This window comes from Condylostylus longicornis, unplaced genomic scaffold, assembly GCF_029603195.1.
Source record: "Condylostylus longicornis isolate FDR11 unplaced genomic scaffold, ASM2960319v2 ptg000046l, whole genome shotgun sequence".
In the NCBI taxonomy this organism is placed as follows: domain Eukaryota; kingdom Metazoa; phylum Arthropoda; class Insecta; order Diptera; family Dolichopodidae; genus Condylostylus; species Condylostylus longicornis.
This window is the reverse complement of record NW_026578015.1, coordinates 2,010,498-2,036,973: the sequence shown is the minus strand read 5'-3', so window position 1 is coordinate 2,036,973 and position 26,476 is coordinate 2,010,498. Positions and strand designations below refer to the sequence as shown.

Here is a 26,476-nt window from a genome sequence, read left to right as displayed (position 1 = left end):
AAATAAAATATGAGCGTTTTTATGTTAACAGTCGAGGGTTAATAAAAAAATAGGAAAGTTGGTAAAAATGGAATTAAATATAATTTTTTATTAGCATTATTTTTATTACTTTTTTTTTATTTTTTCAGTACTTTCAAGGACCATTTTTAATTGTTGTCAATTAAAAATTATATTTCAACCATTAAAGCGTATAGTAGCGAAAAAATACTTGAAGAATATGAAAAAAATATTACAGTAGGGTAGGTTTCTCGTTTATTTTTTAAGTTGTTTTTTTTTTTTTTTAAATATATATGGAAAAACAGAAAAAATCTCTGGTCAAATGCCGATATAAATATAAATGAATACTTAATAAGATTATAATTTAGTTTAATTACTTATAGATTTTATTTTATGTTTTAGGATTATTATGCGAATATAAGTTAATGTGAAGTTGGCAACAATAGATAACTTCAGTACGTAATGTCAGTAAATGCTGGGTGATGCATTTATTAGAGGCAGAATGACATCATAAGCGGTCACTAAAAAAGTGAAAAAAAGCAATTGAACAAAATCACAAAAGTGAATAAGTATATGCTTACATTTTTAATATATATAGGTCTGCATTTATAACAAATATTCAAGTTATTAGCTATGACTAAACTTTAATCGCTATATTTTTTTTTATTTTTATTTATTTTATTTATGTTTAGCTCAAACATTTTACATAACTTAAAATTAAGGAATGAATATACAGATACATATTTTTTCGACAGAACAAATTTTTGACTTAAAAATTAAATTGAAAAATTATACAAAATAAAACTTATTAGTAATAGTATTCCATTAAATATGAATGTAGACAATGGAAAGCTAAAACAAGAATTTGTTAAAATAAAGTAAAGGGTTATACTTAACTATAAGTAAATAGAAGCTTTTTCATCGTGTCTTTCTTCAGTGAAAAGTCAAGTCTGTGTTTGTGTTTGTTGCATAAACGCAGCATTCTGCTGACAGGTTCATGTTTCCCATAATTAGTCCTATGAAAAGGAACCATGAAAAGATCCGGGGAACGAGACCTAGGGTTGGAGTTAAACACAATTTTATTTAAAATGTCGGGGGAGATTAAGTCAGTTTTCATAAGCTGAAAAATGAATAACAAATCCGCGACGTCACGTCTTTTACCCAGTGTGGGTAGGTCAATTAATTTGAGTCTGTGCTCGTAAGGTGGAAGAATGATGGGGTCCTCCCAAGGAAGAAGGCGCAGTGCGAACCTCAAAAAATTTTTTTGAATAGACTCAATCCTATTAATATGTATATCATAATAGGGTGACCATACTTGTGAAGCATATTCAAGATGAGGACGGACCAGGCATGTGTAGAGTTATTTTAAGACATAAGGATCATTAAACTCCTTTGACCAGCGTTTAATGAAACCTAACATCGAGCTTGATCTGCATATGATATGATTATAGTGGTTTATAAATGATAACTTGCTATCGAAGCAAACACCCAGGTCCATTATTGAATCAACTCGACTAAGAGCTTGGCCATTCAAAGTATAGTTTGAAAAAAATCGCCGTTTTTGCCTAGAGTAACATTTGTGCACATTTACTTACATTGATTTTTAGGTTGTTACTTGAGCACCAGCCGTAGAAGCGGTTAAGATCATTCTGAAGACACAACGCATCATTTGTAGAGCTTATTTTTTTAAAAATTTTCATGTCATCAGCATATATTAATACCTCACTGTGCGTTAGCATAGAAACAACATCATTAATTGAAATTATGAACAGCAATGCACCTAAGTGACTACCCTGGGGTACACCAGAATTAGACGAAAGAGGCGAGGAAATTGCTGAACGAAAGAGGACACTGTAAGTCCTGCCAGAGAGATATGACTTTATCCATGCTAAGAAGTTGTCAGGGAATCCTAAGAGTTTCAATTTTAAAATAATAATTTCATGTGGTAGTATGTCAAAGGCTTTGCTAAAGTCTGTGTAAATCACGTCCGTCTGATACCCATTTTCCATATTATTTGAGAAAACTGTCGTGGCTTCCACTAAATTAGTCACTAAATTAGTCTTTTTCAAGAAGCCATGCTGACGCGCACTAATGAATGGCATACAATGAAAATAAATATTGTCATATACCATCAACTCAAAAACCTTAGGAATTGCCGACAGTTTGGCTATAGGACGATAGTTTGACACGCCATTTTTATTATTTTTTTTATGGATTGGCCTAATGAAAGCTTCCTTCCACACGGACGGGAAAATACCCGAAGAATAAGACTTATTAAAAATTAAGGTTAAGATGGGCGCCAAAGAAGAGCAGCACCTGCTCAAAATAATCTCAGGAACTCCATCTGGTCCAGGAAAAGGACTAGAACCCAAATTAGAAAGATATTTTTCAACCGCAAAAGAGTTCGTGACAAAATTTGTAAAGGTAGTTTTAGGATAGTTCTCAATGTGCCGAAAGTTGTCGACATTTAATTGATAAGATGAAAAAGAGTAAGATTCGGCGAAAAAGTTACGAAAAAATTCAGAAATAATATGGGAATTATAACTTGTATTCCCGTCAAATTTCAAGAAATATGTACATATTTAGTTCTTTTGTTGTTGTAGCGATTCGAGATCTGTAGTCGTGTTGCCGATTTTTGGTCTAGATCTCAATAGTAGTTGATTTAGTTGAGTCTCACCGGTACCGATCGCCGTGGGAGGAATTTATGAATTGATATTGTTACATTCCAATTAGGTATTGTTTCCGCATCATGATTAATTGCTATATCAAAGTTTATTATACACAATTGCTAGATCATTTTTTAACTGTTATATTCTATAAGACATAAGTTATCATGTATTACTGCATGTTTTTACTGTTATACTGCATATTCTTACTGTTATACTCTATAATGTTATACTGAATATTCTTACCGTTATACTCTATTACTGTTATATGCTATTAGACAGAAGCTATCTTGTTCTTTATTGGAAAAATAATTGTAAACCAATTATCCTCTAGTCAATCCCACTATTTTTAAGTCTTATGAACGATTCTTAGTGGTTCTTTTCCGTTAACACGGTTAAAAGGGTACAATAAATTTTGTTTTTGCAGAGAATTTACTAAATGTTTTATTAAGTAAATAAATATTAAAATATTTAACAAAGTGCTATGTTTTCCCTAATTACAAGATGTTAAAATCATAAAAATCGTAAATTTTTATATAAATTTAGAATCCGGAATCTGTACAAGGAATTAATTTTTAATATAATAAGTTTAATTAACTTAAAACTATATATGAATACAATTAGGAACTTTATATACAACTAAGAACACTTAAGTGTAGTTCTTATTTTATTACGTAATTTCTCTATACTTTCTATAATATACATTATAAATATTATAATATTCTATGAGATTATGAAAATATTATTAATGAAATTCATTTATAGTAAAAAATTTAAATCGGATCCATTAAATTAAATTGTTAAAATTAAGATTATCAAGACCCTAGAGAGAGAACAATCTTATAAAGTATGAGAACAATAAATGCGAATATTAGATTCAATATGATTTTATATGAGATTAAATGGAAATTTTGAAAGATATTCGTATAGAAGTATTTAAAAATATTATGCATAATGAAAATTTATTATTGGAAATGTGAGTTGCAATTTTATTTAAAATGCAAATCAGTTATGTTATTTCCAAGGATATTATATTAAAATATTGTTATTAATAAAATTATGGCATTATTCAAATTAATTTTATGTGATTTGAGAAGGAAAATTTGAATCTTATATAAATAGTAATAAATTTGAAATAATACTCTTAAGTACTGCTCGCACATATTTTTTATTTTCTCGAACATAAATTACTTTCATAATTATATTTATGAGAATAATTTCATCAGATAAAAATTAAAATATAATTAAATATTTTTAAATTCTTATATTTTAGATTGCCAAGCAAAATCGTCATCATTTATCCTCAACATGAATGAGAAGAACTGATTGGCTCATTCTTTCCATTATCCGTATGAAGAATTTTAAAAAGTTCTACTGGAAAGCCGTAACAAAATTTCCCGTAACAATTTGATGAATAAAAACTATATCAGAAAATCTTGTGAGCCCCCATATATTCAATATCAATATCAATAGCACAGAAAGGCACGTAAACATGACAAGTGTACTCCGATGTTTGCCTAACATATAATAAATAAGCACGTTTCCCAACATAGGGGAAATCATTTGGTAGTAATCGTCCATAGACGTGGATAATATTACGAAATATGTGCTTATTTAGGCCTTTAAGAAGATGTTGTAAGGTATATATAATTAAATTTCTGTTATATTGACATAAATTTTAAAATTCCGCTAAAAATATAGAAATTATGTTCTTTTATACCCACATATTCTGAGCAGATTTGCCAGCTAAAGTGATTGCTTAAGATTCGAAATTTTAACTAACTATTACTGCAAGAAATCTCAATCTTCTACAAAGAGTATTATGCATTAAATAAATTAAATGAAATCAGCAATTTGTAAAAAAAAAAAAAACGTAAAGTGTATTTATTCATTCATTCGGATTTAAGACACAAAAAACGAGTGAGGGTGAATAGCATATTTAATTTAAAATAAAACTGCATTATATAATTATTTTATTTATTTAAAAGATTAATATTTAATCCAAATATTAAATACTATTGAGATTTTAATCTGAAATTATCGGCAGATTTTCATATATTCAACAGATTGTCTTTATTGCTTGTGCTATACTCATTTGTTGTTCTCAATAATTACAATAGTGTATGGCATATATTTAGTATGTTTGGCACTATTATTCCATTAATACCTTAATGTTCTCAATAATATATACCTAATATTTTACATACTTTATAAATAATATTTTTTTCTTATTAATATTACATATTAATAGTCTGATATTTAACACACACATTGAACACATACAATTATTTATTTGTGGTAAATGTTGAGTATAATTTTAGAATAAATTTTTTATATTTAAATTTTCCTTTCATAAAATAATATAGATTTTATGATAGCAAAAATATGCAAAACTGCGCTTTATCTTTTTGAATCGAATTTTTGAATACACACATATATATTATATATATATTACGTACATACAGTCGAACCCGATTATAAACACATCGAAAATTGCATGATTTTTGTTTACTAATTCTTGGTTTTTCTTATAAACAAGTTCAGCTACAAGCACAAAGTTTGCTTCTAAAGCGAGTTTTCGGCCCAGGTGCATAACATGACAAAAATTTTTAATATACAAATGACATTTCGTGTAGACAGTTAAAAGCTTGTTAATGAAAAATTTTTTGTGTTAAAGTTTGTTTTTACATATAAAAGGGGTTCAATATAAAGTATAGGAATACGTGACTAACGACAAGTTTATTTGCATAAACTGTTTTTGTTCCTAATCGGTGTGTTTATATGGCGGCTTCGGGTGACTACCATCTGCGTCTTTATTGTTTCTCTCAAAGTACTTATGTATATCACAAAATTTATAAGAGTTATAACACAATATTCTCTTATATAATATTAGCAGCGGTGCGATGTACTATACTACAAAAAGAATATTATAAGTGTGTAAATTAGGAACAAAAGAAAAATTCAAACCAATTTTGATTTGCTAATAAAAGTGTTTTGCTTTTATGAGAGGTGCTTATTTACGGGACCGACTGTAGGTAACTACATATTGCAAAAAATCTATCGAAGTATGAATTTCAATTATATAGGTTATGCATATTTAATATATTTTCACATTTTTATGAATTATAAAATTGTATAGAACTAGACGTGGTTATTATACAAAATTCATTGATTTGTGAAATTGGTTCATATATACGAGTATGTAAGTACTTAATACTTATGTACGAGTATAAAAATTATAATTTTAATCCATATAATATTACGGTACACGCATGTATGAACTGTTTGTGGATGCAATCATACAAGTATAATAGATTTTAAATTTTATATGACAATATTTTATCAGCTACATCGCATACAATAATGTAGGTATTGTGTTGATATCAAAGTTAGAATTTCTGAAAGCCGTCTAATTTTTTATATGTTTATTATTAGCTCGGTAAATGTGTTTGGGAGTACTGTCGAGAGTCAGACATCCTATATAGAGAACGATACTATATTTTTGATCATATTTAAGGAACTAATTCACGTATTTGCTTGAAATTTTTGTTCTGTTATATTGTGCGGAAAATACAACTATGGAATCGGTTGTTGATTGATGCCAATCCACTTTTTTATGGTTTTAATTAAAATATTCTACTTATTAAATTTATTTGAATGAAAAAATTAATCACCATGAAATTAAATATTTTTATGTATTTATAATATGAGCTATTATGAAAATATTTTATTAAAAAATGAAAGGAAAAGGAGTTTCAATTATATTTTAATTTTTTTTTATTTTAATAATAAATTGTTGATCATGTAAATTAATATTATTTCATGCGGTAAATTTATAAAATATTTTTATATTTATAAATAAATAAATAGTTTCAGATGATTGATTATGATGATAAGCATTTCGTATGGATAAAACAAAATAATGCCATTCAGCCACGAACGTCAAACATCTAATAGCCTCTGTCGCAATTGTAATAATTCATGAATAGGATGCGAAAAGAGAGACGGGTTTAGTTATAAATTACTAGACGACCAGATGTATAAATTACTTGAAAAAAATATTACAATTATTAGAACAATAAAAAGGCAGAGTTCAATGTTTGCAATTGCAAGTATTTACCGGAACACGTTTTGGAAGTATATAAAACCCTGCTTTCGGAATAATTATAATGATCGACATTTGATAGTTATCAAGAATTAGGCGTTTCAATTGACACATGTCAATCGTTCGGCAACTTTTTTTTTATAATAAGATTTTAATTTTGTGATATTTGAGGTCAGTTTTTAGTAGGTCTTTGAAATTCAATGATGATGGTAGAATATTCCGAAGACAGTAATATTTCGTAAGTATTATTTTAGAAAAAAAAATTTTACGCCTACAAAAATAAAAAATTTAATAAAAAAATATTTTAGGTGGAGCCGTTCTTTTACTTTAATTAGTTATTATCAGGAAAATTAGTTGATTAGTGCAGCGGAAAAACCAAAAATAACTTTATGGAGAAACGTTCACAAAATAATTACTGATGGTTCTCTAAATATTTAAAATTTCGTTCGCAAAAATCAAATGACAATCAACAATTATATGAAAATTGTAACTATCAAATGGATTGTTATCGACATTTGAGGTCTCGGATGACGTTCACTTTAACTATGCTGACATAGTTAGTCTTATTCCTTTAAACGATTTTAACATATTAACCATCATAATTAAATATCATTTACGAAGAAGCAGCCGAATCTAATTTAACATGCATAATATCCGAAAACGGCCGAAAAATTTGTAGAGTTTTAACGTCACTTTACAAATTTAGTTGGAAATTACTAGTTTTATGACGTATTTTGGATTATCTCCATCTTGACTCAATAATTTACTTTCTTTAATTAATTTATTATTATTGTTCATTAAATTTATTTACATCCTTCCTACGGGTACCAAGATTTTTGGTATTCTAATATGAAATTATAAAAACAAATTTATTTTTTTTTCTCAAATAAAATTTCCACGAAATATTTTTCAAAAAAAATTCCTTAATAAATTTAAATTTTCAATTCAATAAAAAAATATGTATGTAAATATGCGTATATCTTTGGGCACTCGTGTATACATATTAAGTTAATCTGAATTTATATTATAAGTTTACAATCATAAATTAAATCCTTATTTAAAATAATATTATCCTTTTTTTCCATTCGTTCATAATTTAAATAAATAAGGGAAAAACAACAATTTTTTTTTCTCCTTAACCTCAAATTCTTAAGAATTTATTTAAATAATTTAATTCTCAGACGCGGGGTTTAGGGTTTTGATGGTATTCGATGCTTCATTCGATGCACAGAGTGATAGAATGAGTCCAAAAACAATTTTTTTATTCTGAAACCATTTGTCATTTTTATTATTTTTTATAATTTACGCGGTTTGGCTCAGGTTTTCAGCTCTTTCGTCCTATAATATTTATGGCATTATAATTAATCTTATAGAATATCAGTTTTCAGTTACCATCAAGTAAACTATGCTTAAAGAGAAAATTTGTTTTGAAAAAGATTTGATATTACACGAATACCTTTTAAGAAATCCACCATGTAGCCTCACAACTCGAGAAAAAGTTGATTCCCCAGACTATATTTTTTGTTTATCTGGATCTATTCTATCATTCTACATAATCATTCCAGATTATCATTGAATCTCGCATACCCTGTATTCATATGACCCTATAGACCTACTTAAATATACAATTTTTTCTATAATATCAATTTGAGTTATGAACACAATAACAATTTTAGTCTATGCACGTATATATGTGTATTCTATGCCTTAAATAATATCCTTTAAATCCATAAGAGTAACCAAATCCCAAAATTGGAGAAAAAAAGATAAAAATGAACATGAAATAGAAATCAGTAACCAAGATATAGAAAATTAAATTGTCAATACTAATACTTATTGTATAAACAACAAAAACAAGAAAAAAAGGATCCAAAATGAACCTTCGGGATAGTATAAAAAAAATAAATTGATAAAAAATATGGATGGAGTAAAAAAAAATATTAAAAATTTTTATAGAATTTGTGCTCAAAGTTTTTCTATGCCGACCTTGAATTTGTTTAAATTTTAAAACTTTTTTTTTTAGTAAGGATATTTAGGATAATGTAATTTTTATTCCAGATGCTCTTTTCGAAGAAAAAAAAAAGTGTTATACAAGCTGACAGCAGTATAAGCTATAAGACAGTTGTGGTCTACCAAATCCGCAGGGTTTTTAAAGTAGCACGTTATTCTTGGAAGAGTGTAATAATTACAGTCTGCTTGTGTTTATATAACTTTGCTTTCATGTTTATATGGTAGCTATCCAGACCAGTGCAGTCATTCCATTAAAATTTTTCAAAATATATGTATTAGATACACGTTTACAAAATTTCATATATACGAGTATATTTATTAGTTTTTGATATATTTAAAATAATTTCCTTGAGTTGTATGGCAGCTAGCCGAAAATGTTATCAATGAAGAAGTCTTACCTGGCAGAAGAGAAACAATTTGTGAAAGCTTGGTATGACGGACAGCAAGAATACATGTTCATACTACAGACGACTCCTTCAAGTGGTTACAAACTCAATTCCGAAGTTAATATAGCCTTTACGTGCAGGATATTAACACGATCCGTTGAAATAATTTAGTTACCACGTAATTTTTTAATTTAGTATAAACCTTAAAATAATAAGTTAGTCGACTTATATACTAAATTAAAGTTTATGAAACGGGGGATACGAAAAAATTTTATTCTAGAAAAATCATACTGAGAACTGTGCGAAATTTTTATTGCTGTACAAGTTTCCTAAATACATGTATAGGAGATAAAATAGATTGACGGACAGAGTGATTGACGGAGAGAGTTTTTGTCAAAATTTTTCGGAAATGTACTAAAAATGAAATGTTCTATATATTTCCCTTAAGTATATTTTTCCCATATACTATGGATAGAAAACTTTTTTTTTAATTCTGAGCACATCAATATTGGAGTGAAAAATTTCTAGGAATAAATTTGTTTTTCAAAATCAAAAAAAAAATTTCATAGAAAACTTGTTAATTAATTTTTTATTAATTCTTTATTTATTTTTAAATCCCTTGGATGTTGACTGCCTAATTTGTTACCCCTAAAAATTTTTTGCCTATATTTTTCTTTTATGTTTTTCTAGAATTAAAATATGAAAATTTCAGCAAAATAAAATGATGAGTGAAGATTTAAATATTATGAATTATTATCTCCACCCTCCCCCCTCCTGAAGTGTTCGGCAATTTTCGACTATATACATATTAGCCATGAGAGAGAAAATTAATGAAAGTAAATCAATTTTCAAGTCTATGTGAGTTTAATAAATTTAATTTATTAAAAAAATTATTCTTTTATATATTTTTTTTTTGTTTACACATACGTCAAATTAATTATTTAATATGGTGCAGGCTAGTTTAACCATAGAAAAGTGGGATGAAGGGTATTTGTTTGTATTCAGTTATAAGAGAAGTTCGGAATAAAACTTTCAGTTCTCATTTGTGCTACAGTCGAAAGTTTTAATTTTACAGATAAATATCGGGAGTAATTTTGAAAATGGGAAACTTGTAGAAAATCGGAAATGTAGAAAATGGAAATTTAGAAAATCGGAATCCCAGATGTCGAAAACATTTCGAGAAACATTGAAAAAAAGAATAAGTGGCGAATTATATGGTAATAAAGCTTTGTATTAATTTTTCGGAAACATTCCCAAATTCGGAAAAATATTTCTCAAACGTGTAAGCAGAAATACTATACAGTATAACTTAATATTATTTTTCACAAGTTATTAACAACCTTTCTGTCCAACAAAAGGTTGTACTGTTCTTGTTATTTAAAAATTGGGTCAAGTTTGGGTCCCCTTGATATTCTCATATACGCACAGAAGGTTTTAACGTATTTTACCATATGGTAGCATCGTAGTCTGAGCAGGTTTCGAAATGTTTTTAGGCTTAATTTTTTGAACATTAGATAAGAAAATCATCTCGACTATCTTTATCACGCAACACGTTGAACCAGGAATGAGCTTATTGCAAGAATACTGTGTAGTTCTGGTTCTCACTTATTTTGCTCTAACACTAATAGGACTGTTCCTACGATTAAACTATTTACAAATAAATTTTCTATTTCGTTTATAATACAAAACTTTTCTTAATTTCATTATTAAAATTTACTTATTTTATAATTTCACTTCTTCCTATGGTGATTAAGTTTTTCCTAATGAATTATTGAGTTTTTCCTAACATATATTTATTGATGTAAATATGGGGTTATGTAACAAATAATATTCGAACAAATTGCTAATTGAATAAGAAAATAAAATTTTTGAAAGATGAAAAAGTTACAAATAAAGTTTTTTTTTTCTTATATATTTTGTGTAAAATTAACTATGTTTTCATATTATTATCACGTTTTATTTGAAACGAAAGTTTTTTTTGTTACTTAACACAAAGAATTTTCATAATATTACAATTGTATATATATGTACATATATTACACATGTATACATGCACATCATTAATTTATTATTAATGTTATACATGATTTTTCCGTGACTTACAATTTATATAAATTTATATATATAAATATATATGTGAAAATTTTGTTATTATTTTAACATTGAATATCTTATAAATTTCATTATTGTTATACAATATATAATTATTATATAATATATAGCATTAAATAAAATATACAATGTATATGATATTGAATTATTGTGGCTAGAATGTTGAATTATGAATTCAACATTCTAGCCACAATAATTTTGGATTTTATAATTTTGGATATCACTTTGACCTTCTAAAAGATTTCGGATTTATTCTGTACATGTATACATAAATCTGTATGCACAATGATAATAATAACAATAATAATGTATTATGAATGAATATTCTTTAGTAGAACATTAATATAACAAAAGAATCTATATTTAAAATATGCTCTTGATTGGATAATTTTGTAAATTTAATATTTGTATGTATTTTTCGCAATAACTGCCGAAGCATAGTGGTAAGAAAACGGCTCATATACTAAATTAAAACTCAAGATTAATTAAGGTAAAAATGCTGCCAACTGTGGCAGCTAACTGCGTGTTAGAATTATACAGAAGGCTATACAATGCTATGCATCACCTTAAAAATTCGTATTTTATAAAGTCATATGATTCCGAAATCTGAGTAGATTATAATTAATGTAAATATTCTTGAGAAAGTCACCTCTCTCTATGACACAGAACTGGAATTATACTTACAATTTCAAGAAGTATACAAAAAACAGTCGAGATTGATTTTAAGTGTAAATAACTCCGAACAGTCTCAGCTATTAAAATTATTTCTATACAATCGCATATAGCAGTGCAGTTCGATACGTGACACCCTGTATATAAAAGTAAGTTTAAATACAAGTAAGGTAAGTGTCCCTATTACTGACATACTTCGCAACAAATTCAACTTTGGCGTGAGATATTTTATATGTGGGATACAATAAATGATCGTGTTTCCGATTTTTTGAATAATTTGGATAATTGAGAATAATGTTTTTTATAAAATTATTTAATCAAAATATTTTTTAATTCATAATTTTTCGATTAAAAATGAAAAGCAAAAATGTTCCTAATATTGACATAACCGCAAATGTTTGTGTCTATTACTGACAGTTTGTGTTCCTAATACTGACAATGTAATTTCATATGCTGTAATCTATATTCTATATATGAATAATGGTTAAAATGGTTAAAATGATAATATTAAATAAAAATGGAATAATAATTTAGATTTCTACGGATATTTCATCTTATTTAAAAAAAAATTAAAAATGAATAAAAATATAATTCAAACAAAAATAAAAAACATATTTTTTATTGAATTAAAGGTAAAAATATGTGAAATTCAGCTGATTTGAATTTATTATTACTGTAGAATGTACTTTTACTAGTAGTCTTAATATGCAACAATGAATAAATAAAAATTTTTAAAAGAAATTTATGAAAATCTAATTCGAAATGACATAATGTTTTATAAAGTATTATAAGTAATATTTGCTACAAATGTATTCTTATAAATAATACCTAAAATATGATGTACCATATCACACGAAATTATAAGAAATCAGATCAATATATTCTAAAGCTGCTAATAAGCCTTTTCTAAAGCTGCTTTTTGCTTTAACAAAAACTATTTATGTATTCAGTACGTAACGAAAGCAACCCATTCTCAATTTTTAGAACAACATTTTGGTTATTAAAAAGGACTACTTTTCTTATTTAAAGAGAACCATTTCCGTTGTGATATTTGCTATGACGTTAACGTTTACTGTAATTTTAAAGCTTTTTTTTAGAAACCGAATTGTACTGTTTTATTGACAGTATTGAATACAATATTGATACACAATTTATTAGACGAATATCACTAGAAACATGGTCGAATTTTAAATGTTTCTAATACTGACAGAAATTATTTGTTAAAATTCTTATTTATTTAATGTTTTTACTCCGAATTACTTATAAAATAAGATAAAAAATAATCAAAATATTTAATTTAATATAAATACATATATTTTTAACCCTCAAATAAGTCAAAAATCAATAAAAACAAAATCGGAAAAATTAAGCAAAAAGTATAAGAAATTCTCCAATTCAACCCACCATTGCTATGTCTATGGAAACAAAACTGATTTATGCTCAATATTTTGGAGTTATTTCAAAACTAAATAAAAGGAAGTATTGTGATAATTTGAATTAATCTAGAAATAAAAATATATATATATGCTGTATAGAGAAAATCTCTTAATAATTATAAAAAACCTCATATATGTCAGTATTACCGCCACTGTCAGTATTAGCTACACTTACCTTATATAATATTTAAATGTTACCCAAAAAATTTTACAAGTGTACATTATTTAGTAACCAAATATATATAAGTACATACAAGGTCAAATTTCTATTTTTTTTAAATTCTTATATGAGTTCAAAAGGACTAAAATTACACCAATTTCAGAGGGTTATTTTTTTTTTTGCTATTATTTGTATACTTAACCTCATAATATACAAAAAATATAAAGAGAAACATTTAAATTTTTTTTTTGGTATTAAACAAATTCTGAACACGTATTTTATGTGTTCTTTTTTTCTGTTTTATTCCCAACGAAAGTATAATCGAACATTTTCGTGTTTTTTATAAAAATTTTCTTGGTTTATCCATTAACAGCAATAATATACTTATATACATAATTATTTGTATGTATAAGTATCTAGAATTTAAATACGTTCGATATAGTACAAATAACAATATCGTATTCAGAAGAGAAATTCCAAGTTTTATTGCACCTAATTGTTATATGCTAAAATTTTTAAATTTTTCATCAGTAAAAATAATAGAAGAACGCCGCAATATTTGCTCGAAATGTCAGAGAATTTGTATGAGTACATTATAGTTATTGCTTGTTCAATTCAAAAGATCAATGATTTGATAAATTACGGTTTTGAAGAAAAACGCTATATCAAATATTTGAAAAAAGAATACGAGTTTTAGATAACAGTTAATTTTAACCGCCATTTGTTATTTCAATGTTCAACTATGCTGTGTACCGGCTGAAAAAGCATCTGCCTACCTTTTTGTGTTTGCAGAATTTAAAAAGTGTTTATATGATTTCAATACAATAAATAATCAAAAAATGTCATTTATGGGGTTCTAGGGTGTTATATATTTTAAAGGGGATGGGGGAGGGGGGCTTCTCAAAGGACTTTATTCAGATTTCTATCTAAAAGTGTGTAGAAAATTTCAATACTGACCGATGGGCGAACAAATCAGTTACAACCACCACAACTCAAAATTATTTAGTATAGTGACTTAAGGTACAATAACAATTTAAAAAAATTGTACTCATACACACGAAATTTCAGTTTTTAACCATGCTTTACTATAATTTGTTTATTTTACTAATTACACCATAATGTTGACTTGTTTGTCAAAAAAAAAAATGAAAAATAAATTTAAACTTAATACAGACAAGGTGATAGAAAAAGTAAAAACATTTATAAAATTTCACACTTCTTATTTCCTATACTTTAATTAGATTTTAATTAAATTTGCTTTTCAGTATACCGACTGAGTAACAATTTGGATTAAAAGAGCGAAGAACATGCGGTTAAAAAATTATTCATGTTGCATAAGAGGCACAAATACGTATACATACTTCAATATCAAATGACGAATTTCCAATAAAAATTATCGTATTTATCGAACCATTACAAATTGGAATCAAGAATATACGAGTAATACTCGTATTATCAAGTAAGTATAATTTTAAGAAAATGAGTAATATTTAACTATGTGATATAAAGTTGAAAAAAATTAGGCAAGTCGGAATAATTAAATACACTTACTGTCACAACATTAAAATTTGATAAAAATGAGACAACAATAGTAATGTGAAATGTATGTCGAAATGGCTTTGTATTAGTAAAAATAGATGTTAGGTGTATAACACAATCTTAACTAAAGTACTCTACACAAAAGAGGAGTAGCTGGGAGGATTAGTTGTGTATATTTATTCCGATAGGTGGCATAATTTTTTTTTGCATGGTAAATGAATGTACGCTAAATTTTATATTTAAATTTCACTCTTTTATTACAGGAATTTCAAATTAAATAGCTAGTAAGCAACTAGCAAATTCTGTAAATTATAAAAATTTAAATTTTATTTAAAATAATTAATTTTTCTATTTACTCAACAATAGTACTACATATTTTAAATAAATAGAAGAAATGAACGCAATATTGAAAAATATTTGGAAAATAAATAAAAATTTTTTCTCTTTATTTTCACCAAAACAGATGAAACAATAATAATTAAAAAAAAATTTTAAATTAAAATTATTGCTAGAACAAAAAAAAACTAAATTCACAGAGAATAGAGAAAAAAAAAGTAATCATTTTTTTAATTTTCTTTGAAAATAAATAAAAATTATTTGTACGCTATAGAATGTAGAATAAATTAAAACAAACTAAATAGTAAATTATCCGAAGCTTAGTTTTTAAAACGCGTGCTTTTGAATTTATTAAGTGTTAGAAATTTATTATTAAATATTTTCAAAATTTAAAGATTAAAGAGAATTTGTCATGTGTATGGTAATTAAATTTTGATTAGACAACTTAAATATTTCCCGTAGCAGTTAGAAAGATTTCAATCTAAATAATCAACCAAAATGGCGACGTACATACGACGTATACATTTCCTGTCAATAAATTTTAAAACAGTATAATATTTAAATGAGAGCCACCGAAATACTCGATGCGATGACATACTGTAACTTTAAACTTTTAAAATTTTTGTTTCTCCTTGTTTTTTTTGTCTCTCCTTGTCAAAAGAGTACTTTTGATTTTGATTTGAGTATCAATTTCGGTATACGTTGATGTATCAAGATATTGGCGTATAATACGCGTACGTCGTAGTTCGTCATTAAAAGTTGGGTACTTAAATAAACATATACTGTATATAAGTATTTTAAAAATGAATGTGTCTACATAATTTTTATGAACCGCATGTTCAATACCCCGGTTGTGGTTAATTTTTCATTAAATTCAATAAAATTTCTTCAATGCGATTGGAATTATATCAGGAAAAAATAATATAAAAATAATTTTATGAAATTTCCTCTATATTTTACGTATACAATCATATCTGATATACATATTTGTGGTTAAAATTATATAATAGGTTTTTAATACCATTTATATACAGGAATTTGCTAATTTATTAATTTATTATTATATTTCTTGTATTAATTTATTATTATTTAAAACTATTTTCAAGGGTAGCATTTGCCTACATATATACATATTAAACAAATTCTGCTTTATTGCATAATCAGAGATATTATTATACAAAAAATTTAAGTGTTATATAAAAATTATGGATATAAAATTTGGTTTTAGAATTTTAAATTATAAAAATTAAACAAAATTTTCCTTAAAATATTCGATTATATTTTCTTATAGAGAATTGTTAATATTGCATATACTGAGGCGCAATAAAATTTAAATCTGTTGTTATTTTAAATAATTTAATTTCGAAAAAAAAAAAAACTAATTAAAGATTAATTAATTTCAATGGCCATTTGTTAAAAATTGAAAACTTGTTTAATTAGTTTCAATTGTTTTCTTTGAATTGAAATTATAATTGATTGAAATGGAACTGTTAATGACTTAATTTAAACAACAAAAGATTATTTCAATTATTATTTCTAAAAACAGTTTCCCATAATTTAGTAGTACCAGTATAGAAACTGTTCAATTATTCTAATTATTATGCTTTTCTGTTTCTTTATTTCATAATTAAAATATCTGGAAATTTACAATAATTTTTCTTAGTATAATTATTAAAATCGCCTTACACTCCCTTATCGTTGTTTAATCTTCTTAAAAATTAATTAAATTGCTTGTATACCTACTTAATTTCTAATTTTCAACAAAATAAATTAATATTCTATATAGTCATAATGACTAAACCTATTTTTATTATATAAAAGGACTAGCTATATAATTTTATTGTAATTAAGTACTAGTAGGAGTGTAGTTGTAGTATATAGTAGTAGGTAATGGTAAAATTTTAATAATAATAAAAAAAGCGACTCAAGGACATTCAAAATTGATTTTATTACAATCACTTTAATTTCGTAATTTCTTTTGATTTTTTTTTTTTATCAATTTTTGATTTATTTTCTTTCTTTGTTTTATTTGATTTTATTCTTATATACAAATTTCATAATAATCCTGTAGTTGACATGGTAATTAAGTAAGTATAGGTTGCTATGATAAAAATTCATATGACATTGAATATTTTTTAAGAGATTTTTTGTTTTGGGAGAATAAATTTTATGTCTTTGATTTTTTTTTTATTTTTTAGAAAATTTTGAAGGAGTAAAAGATATATTTAATTTGAATAGATGAGAAAAAGCTCATACACAAATTGGACGTTTATTCTGGATGGTTTCAAAAATATCAATTTATATATGCACACATGCTGAGCCGAATTTAATGTAAAACTAATTGGATTTCAGAGGTGCCACACACCAAAAATTAATTCACCTAGAACAGTTGAATATACTGAAGTAAATGGCAATGTTATATAAGATAATTTTGCATTTGTTTGAATTAGAAGTGAATTTTTTTAGTATTCTTCATTTTTTGAATGAAAATCATTCACATAAATGAGAATCGCTTTGATTTTTTTTTCTGGAAATACTCTTTTTTTCTAAATAAAGAATATTTTAGTATATATTAAGTGCTAAAGATTATGCCAATATAAATTTTTTGGTATACGTTCTCCATTACCGTAATTATGATAGTTATCGTAATTACTATAGATGTGTATCGTATGAATGTATGTCACAACTGCACATAAATGAATTCTAATTTGTTTTTCGTCAGCATCTACCACAAATATACCACGTTATATTAAATAAGTTCCAAAGTTTTTTCATTCATGGGGAAGAATATTACGTTAATTTAGTCATTTGGCTTCGTATACAACAAATTTTGAATTTCGACTTAATTTTAGGTTCTATCTTATCATTGTACCTATATTTTAACACAATTCTATTTTTTTATTCAAATTTTCCAAATTGATTATTTTCTTAAGCTTTAAATTTCGGAATTATTTCATATGATTTTACGTTTTACGTACTCAACTTTTACGATATACGCATATTTAATTAACTGTAAAATTAGTTTTCTAAAAAAAACAAAAATAGAAGAAAAACTGAAAAAAATTTCATTATACAAACATTTAAGGAAATTTCATGAAAATGGAAAAAAAAAAAAGTTTAAATAAAATTAAATAAAACCAAAAAAGTGGCAAACGCCTGCACAAATAATCTTTTTTCTAATGTCAATCAATCAGTATTAATAAGAAAACTAAAAAAAAAAAAAAAATAATTGAGAAACCAAACTACCTTTTTCTATTTACCTTATGCTTACCTTTACATTGTACCTTTTCTTCTCTTCTTAAACCAATACACACACGCAGCAATTCAATTTTCGAAATTACAAAAATTTTTTTTTTTATTTATTTTCAAATTAAAATCATTAATCAAAAAATAATAAAAATGAAAAGAAGAGTAGAAGAAAAAATCAATAAAATAATTAACTTTTATTTTCGATTCTTACAAGAGCAAAAAATACAATAAAATAATGGGGCACAATGTGCGCCGCACTCCTCATATTTACGACAATCAATTGCAGAAATTAATAATTTCAAAAATATATAGGTAATTATGCTGTTTATAAGCAAATTTCCATTTCCGACCAAAAAAAAAATTTTTTTTTTTTAAAATTGGCACTATTTTAATTATTATAAAAATAAAAAATTAAAATGTAGGTAGCATATAGAGGTGTGAAATTATTAAAAAATTTCTGAATTAATAATAAATTTTATTCAGACGTCATACAAATATTATGTGTGCCTGACTGCCTGCCTGCATATTATAATATAAAATACCATAAACCACCTAAATGATTTCATTTCTATATTTGTGTACAATTGAGAGGAAAGTGTTTGTACAATTTACTAAACGAAATTTTGTTTTATAGCCCTTCCTTGAATCCGCCTGTTCAAAAAACAAAAAGTTATAGTGTGCCTTGAGTTTTATATGCATATTATAATATATGCTACATATTATGCTAAAAATTAATAAACATTATTGCATCTGCATTGTCACATGAAACTCAAAGTAATTATTCTCCGATATTTGTATAAATATATGCGATGCTATTAATATGCTAATATAATTATTACATTTCCATGTCATTGCATATGGGTATATGTATGTATTTACAAAAGTCAAATAAATATACATATTGTGTACATGTATACAGTCATCCTATAATGTATGAACCATGCTTAAATGCATTTTCTGTTTTAATGCTACGAACAGCAGCCAAATTTTTATTATATCGTATTTAAACTATACATTTAAGATTTTTGGGTTCGCCTTCTTCACTTTATTACGTCAAAATTTTAGTATTCTGAATTATAAATATTTGTAAATTTTCCCAGTTGCTGATAAATTAAAAAAATCGTATTTTTGTATAATTGTGAATTATTTTTCTTTATTTTAATCGAAACACTTATTGTGAATTATTTCATTTCTATTGGATGTTTGAATTTAATTTATACACTTGCAGGAGTGCTTGAAAACAGAATTTAGTTGCATTACAGAGTTTAGTTCTCTAAAATCAGCAAAATTATTTTTTCTGTTTTATTGCATTAATCGTGCACTTAAACGGGACTCTTATCTATATATGCGTTTCGCCAGTGTAAATTACTTTAAAATTTTTAAAAAACGAGGCGAAGCGATTTATTCGGGGATGACTGTAACATGTATGTAAGTATAACATAATTTCCGTGGGTTTTTTTTCTCCACATAGTTTTTTTTTTAAATAATTTTCGCAACTTCTTTTGTGGTTTTCCATAAATAGAAATATATTTATGTATGTGCATATTGTATAGGTTAAGAATATGTAAAAATCTCAGTCTTGCTCCAGCTCACTTCCCCCTTTATATGTAAATTAAGATACGCTTAACGTATAAGTATGTATATGTAAATAAATACGACTATATAGAATATTGGAAAACAAAAAAATAAAACTCGGTTCGATTGAGAATTTCAAAATCTGTATGCGTTTAAAAAGTGTGACAAATCAGAAAAAAAAGCAATTCAAATATTTAAAAATAAAATTTACAATTACAATTTATTTTATTATTTCCGTATAAATTCAAACACAAGGAAAATTTTCAATTTTAGCAATTTAAACAATTAGTAAATACAATAGGTATACGTACATATGAGAATGAAATCTAAAATCAGAAAGATTTTCAATTTGTGGAATAAAAAATCTTAAGTATTTTTAAGATTTTATTTATGATTTTACAATTTCTTAAGAAATAAGTAAAATGTAAGATTGTTTACTATACATAATCGGTTTTAATATAAAACGTAGACGATATTTATTGATCTTTTATACCCCCATACAATTATAATATGGTTGTTTTAATAATTTCAAAAGAAAAAAATCAATTTAATTGCAATTATAAATTATTTGAACTTTTTGCTATTTTAATACATAACCTCAAAATTGCTTTAAAATTATAAAATATGCTCGAATATCGTGCTATTGCATAGATCCTATCTATATACTTCTGTATAAATGGCTATAAATTACTGTACATACTGTATGTATTCTATAGCATAATTTAATTCTATATGTAAATGCTCTTTTTATTCATTTAATCAAAAAATATTCAAAGTTTAATCAATAATCTTTATTTTTTTATTTTGAAAATTTTATGTACGTAAATGAAACATAAATTGTAATATATATACATAGGTATGTAACATAAAATTTTATTTTTAATGTTTGATCTAGATATTAAATTCCAATACACTTGGTAATACTACAGGAAATTAGTGTAATATTGGTAATATTAAAGGATAATCCAGTTGGTAACACTATAGTGATGTCTCATTATGGATTTCAGCATAATATTTTGTTAAGAATGTAATTAATATTTGAAGTTACAAATCAATTGAAATTGTGAAAATTACGGAAATTTATCGAAAATATCAGATAATTTACGAAAAATCTTTGAAATTCTCATTTTTATTTACATACATATTATGGTAAATAAATTTTGTAAATGTCATTTGAATTAACTACAATATTTCCATTCACAATAGGATTTTAAAAATTTAAGCCGCACAGAACATATTTAAAAAAGTGAGTTAACAAAATAATCATTTTAAAATTTGTTTTGATTTTAAAAGAAGACAGTTGGAAGAGTATAGAAGTAGAAGAATAAAATGAGAAATAGGGGGGAACTTGTTTCAAATACTTGCGTTTGAAAGTAGTTGCTTTAAGGATTGTATCAAATTATATAGATATTATGTGATTTACTTAAGTATTATGGGAGACTTATAAGAAGTAAAAAACAAATTCGTCGACTTTTTCAAAGTACAACCTCTACACCTTCATTGTTTTATGCAAATTCCAGTTTTATTTTGCTTTTAAATTGCACTTAAAAATTTATTATTTTTTATTTACTTTGCAATTATTTTTTCCTTTACATTTAAATTAAAATAATTTCAATATCTTTTTTTTCATTTTTTTCTTGCATAATTTTTCTAAAAGTTTTCAATAAAATTTATGAAAAATTTTACAAAATTTTGAAAATTTCTGTCAAAAATAAAACCTACATACATAAATGTTGCCATAATGTAATTAAAAATTTCTCATACAATTTTTTTTTTCATGAAAATTTATAAGTAGGAATATTGTTATGTAATACGGCCGTATTACTATCATATGCAAGTTATTTTTTTTTAAGGTTAACTTATATTATGTATATATATATATACATATTTATATTATATACGGTATATAATATTGTAAAATAATAACCAAAAATGTGGTTAAATCTAAATAATTATAGCTATTGTATATTAACTAAAAATATTTAATTTCATTGAGAGAACAATATAATATGGTGCCGATTCACCGCTACAACCATTTTAAGACATAAAAGTTGTATTTAAAAAAAAAATTTTCATTTAAACAATATAATATGTTTGAGCTACATACGTATAGATGTATTACAATAGTTTATAACAGTTAGTAATAATAATATGACTAACAATTTTATGATATTACTTTAAAGTTATAATATCACCATAGTTACTTGCAATAATATTATATGTTATTGTTTTAAACTTCAAGCCCTATATACAATCAAATCTTACTTATGTATATATATTATATTTTGTATATTAAAATATATATGTACTTAATTTATTGTAGATTGGAAACCTACAGTAATTATTATAATATTAATTAATATTCATACACAAAAATTTCATTTAATATACCAGTAACTATGTATAATAAATTTATGACCATTTTATGATTTTATTTTCACTTTTTTTTTTAAGAGTTTCAGTAGAATGAAAATTGCCGAATCATAAAAAAAATTAAGTTAAATGAATTAAAACGGAAATATGAACGAAAAATAATTATTATTACATATTTTAGATAAGAAATACAAGTAAGTGTTATACTGTATGTAGTGTAATAAAAAAAAATTAAGTTAAATAAAGAGCACTTACATAATGCAATTATTTAAATATTGCATTATGTAAGTGCTCTTTAATAATTATACTAAAATTTTTACCTTACTGAACTATATATATGTGACTCACAATGTGTTATACTAAATTTCGTTATGTGTTATACTAAAATAAAATAAATTTTTTTATTGGCAAATTTTATATATATAATATGTATATATATAAAGGGCTATAAGGGGCCAGATACGAAAAAAATTACTACTTCAATAAGAACACAAATTCAATATCGTCATTTATAATCTCTAACAGTCTAACAATTTCTTCTTTTTTTACACAAATTCCCACAATTACTATAAAAAACGAACTTGATAATCTTGTATATGTAAGTTATACATTAAAATAAATTATTTATGTTAATAACATTATTGTTATACATAAATATTTCACCGGTTTTTCATAGTAAAAATACTTATAATAATAATTTAGAAATTCACCTTAAAATCTAATGAAACTACTTATAATATAAAATATAAACAAAATTTTATATAATAAATTTTCGCAAAAAATAAGCGAAAAGAAAAAAAAACGCGAAAAGTAATAATGATGTAAAAAGTGTGTGTGTATATTATGACATGCTCAAAATATCAAAAAAAAATTATATATATATATATATTTTCCTTACTTATTTCAAAATTTAATTCATTTACTTCTATTTTCCTTTTATTATTTATATATATACATATATGTAGGTATATGAAAAGGAAAAATCGATTTCAATTTTCTACACGTTATAATATTATAAATATATGTATCTGTATAATAGTATATATAGAATTGGTATATATTATGTATATGCTATATAAATTCAGTGGTGGACTACAATAAATAAATCCAGTAATTTTAATTTTCATTTAATATTGAATTTGAACGTCATACTTATGCCAGTATGAGTATTTATAAGTATACAGTTATGTATACTTATAACTGTATATGTATATGCTTATATATTTAAAGTAAAATAAAATTTTTTAATAAATTGATAGCTAGAGATTTTTATTATCAAATATATTATTCATGGATTCTTATTTGATTTGATTAAAATTTAACGTACCTAAATTTAATTATCTGAATGCCTGTGAATTTTATTCAAAAAAGAAAAAAAAAATATAGGGGAACGCTATACAATTCTTATATATCGCACAATATGTCCACAAAAACACAAAATGTTTAATATTTAACCACTGTGTAAAATTTGACAAGAAAATTTTTATAGAATTTCCTATCAATAAAATTTTTAAAATTAAGAATTATATACACAATATATATACATATGTAAATTTAAATAAATGACACAAATTATTAACTATTATACAGTATATATAAAAATTTTTAAAATTTCATTAATATATATCTAAATAAATTTTGTAATACAATATTTCGTACAGATCCATTTAAGAACCGGTTTGAATTTCATCACTGTATATACATATATACTATCTCTAATTTAGTCACTTTATACCGATTATATATCTATATATATATATATAAATGAAGTTATACATCATTTTACCTATATTGTAAATACCCTATATATATAACCGTATAACACAATATATAAATTGTTAATAATACAAAAAATTCATTTTGAAAATTTTAACATTAATAAAAGTAATTAATATAATATAATAAAAATAAATAAAATTTATTAAAATATTTTATATTTGCATACTATAATGACATTATTATTTGAAAAACTTTTATACAAACCTTTTTTTTTTAATTTTATGGAAATTTCTGTTCAAAATTTCTTTAATTTCCTCTTCCTATTTTTCTCTTTGGATAAATAGTCTTAATTTTAATATTAATCAATTTTTAATTCTGATTTTGTAGGACTAAATCTGATTTCGAAAATTATTTTTATAATTTTTAATTTTTAAACACCGTATAATAAAATGCTTAGCCAATATTTCAACAAAAAAAAAATGATTTCATAGGTAAATATATTGATATATTTTAATATAACACTTTTCTATTTTATATTATATAAAATTTAATTTATTTTATATATTTATTTGTAATAAATATAAGAAAAATATTAAAAATTATAAAGAATTAAAAAATTGCACACTTTTATTGGGAAATTTTCTATTTTTTACAAATAATTTAGTATAGGAAAAAATAAAACAATAAAATAAAATTACACAACAACGTTTCCAGGATATTTTCGGTAAAAGAAAATCCTTTTTAAGAAATAATACCGCTGTTTTTTGTTTTTTGTTTTTATTCTATTTTGTTTTTCTTTTTTGGCGTTTTAAATGCGCATGCACGCTATTAGTCTTCTGTGTTTTCTTCTGTTTTTTTTTTTTTGTGGATTTTCTTTTATATATTAAAAATGGATTACTTTCTTATATAGATTAAAAATTGTAATGAAAAAGAGAATTTTTATTTAATTCTTATATCGTAAATTAAAATAATTGCAAAAAAATTTTATAAATACAAAAAAATTACAATGATAATAAAATTTTAATTTTAAAATTATTAAACAATTATTAATATTTTACAATATTACAAATATATTTTTGAGAAAAAAATTGGAATTATAATTTTAAAGCGCGGAAAATTTCTTAAAATAATTCGGTTTTACTCTTTTTTTTTTTTTTCTTAATTTCTTATTTTCAACAAACAGTTTAAGTCAAAATTCAAATTACGACTGAAATATTTTTCTCTTAACTTTTTATTTAAGCTTTATCTGAATATTCTGAATGTCATATTATAAAATAGAGATTGAATAGAAATTATGCTATAGAAAATTTATGATAGTAACTGTTATGTAGGAATAGGAACAAGTAAAATGTTTATATAAGAAGAAATTCAGAAGAGCACACACATAACTATACACACATTAAAATTTGTTTTTTGTTTTTATTAGAGGAACAATTGAGATTTTATTTTGTTTCAATATTTTGTTATACATTAAGTACAATTTAAATGTTTGCTTGTATGAATCTACTTGTCATGTCAATTTATGAAAATGAATTACATATAAAAATTTTTTTTTCAATTGTTTCAACACCGTTAAAATATTATGTTTCAGTTTCTCTAATGTCAGCAATTACCAGTTTGTAATTCATTTTTATTAAATGAATTTTTGAATTTTAATTTTTCTTAATTCCAATAATAATATTATAGATAATTAATAAGAATTTTATAAAATTTAATGAATTGTAACAAACGCTGATTAATATTGTAATATAAAAAAAAGTTTGAAGCTAACTTTAGAAAAGTGATAGACAATTTCCAATTTATATAACTAATCCGTATCAAATTTAAATTGTGTAAAATATTAAAGTGGTGATATTTTTTAAATTAAAATTTCCAAAACTGTAAATTTTATTTTGGGTTAATTGTAATAGGAATAATAGAAAGTCAATACCTCGAGAGGCTAGCTAGAAATTTTCAAATGAAAAAATCAAAATTTGAAGGTAATTTAAAAATTTTGATGACAATTAAGAGTAATCATAAATTAAAATTTAATATTAATTATTGATTTGCAATAAATACCTACATACTTAGAATACACTATGAATTAGAGCATAAGAATTTTTTCATATTTGACTACTATTAAATCACATTTCACAATGCAA

At 24.3% G+C, this 26,476-nt stretch overlaps 1 protein-coding gene across 2 annotated transcripts in view; it reads right to left on the bottom strand.

Annotated features, from left to right (window-relative positions):
* LOC129610696 (kinesin-like protein Klp68D) overlaps positions 1 to 25,457 on the bottom strand; it is a 62,677-nt gene extending 37,220 nt beyond the window's left edge. The window contains exons 1-3 of one of the 2 annotated variants that reach the window (XM_055523346.1): positions 25,402 to 25,457; positions 25,034 to 25,236; positions 24,600 to 24,861 (exon numbers count right to left, since the gene is read on the bottom strand). The gene's annotated coding sequence lies outside the window, so the exon portion shown is untranslated. The other variant, XM_055523347.1, reaches the window with a different exon arrangement.
* Positions 25,458 to 26,476: the final 1,019 nt, after the last annotated feature.